The sequence below is a fragment of the Pteropus alecto genome, unplaced genomic scaffold, assembly GCF_000325575.1.
Source record: "Pteropus alecto unplaced genomic scaffold, ASM32557v1 scaffold8, whole genome shotgun sequence".
Taxonomy (NCBI): domain Eukaryota; kingdom Metazoa; phylum Chordata; class Mammalia; order Chiroptera; family Pteropodidae; genus Pteropus; species Pteropus alecto.
In genome coordinates this window covers 15799620-15800329 of record NW_006494609.1, presented here as the reverse complement: position 1 = coordinate 15800329, position 710 = coordinate 15799620, and the positions used below count along the sequence as shown (strand labels likewise).

At 32.1% G+C, this 710-nt stretch overlaps 1 protein-coding gene across 2 annotated transcripts in view; it reads right to left on the bottom strand.

The window, feature by feature from the left end:
- Nucleotides 1-710, bottom strand: part of SLC24A4 (solute carrier family 24 member 4) — a 133396-nt gene that overhangs the window by 22694 nt on the left and 109992 nt on the right. The window lies entirely within an intron of this gene.

Genomic DNA, 710 nt, shown 5'->3' with positions numbered 1-710 from the left:
CACTGATCTATATTTCTATCCTTATGCCAGTCCCACCGAATCTTGATTACTGTATGTTTATACTAAGTTTTGAAACCACAAAGTGTGCGTTCAACTTTGTTTTTCCAAGACTGCTTTTGCTATGCTGTGCCCCCTTGCATTTCCATATGAATTTTAGAATCAGCTTGTCAATTTCTGTTAAAAAAAAACAAAAACAAAAACAAAAAACTAGCTGGGATTTTGATAGAGACTGCCTGGAATCTGTAGACCATTTCGGGGACACTGCCATGTAAAAATTTTTAAGTCTTCCAATACATGAGCATGGCTATCCCTCCATTTACTTAGATCTTCTTTAGGCTCTTTTTTCAATAATATTTTCAGTGTAGTTTTCAGTGTATAAGTCTTGTACTACTTTCGTTAAATTTATTCCTAAGTATTTTATTTTTGGATGTGATTATAAAAGGAATTTTCTTAATTCCATTTTCAGATTGTTAGTGTATAGAAATATAATTTAATTTGTATATTGATTTTTATGTCCTGCAAGTTTGTTAATTCTAATAGTTTTTTTGGTGTATGTGTGTATTCCTTAGGATTTTCCATATCCAAGATCACATGATATAGTTTTATTTCTTCCTTTCCAATATGGATGCCTTTTTTCTTGCCTATCTGCCTTGATGAGAAGCACCAGCATGATGCTGAATAAAAGTGATGAGAGTAACATCTGTCTTGTT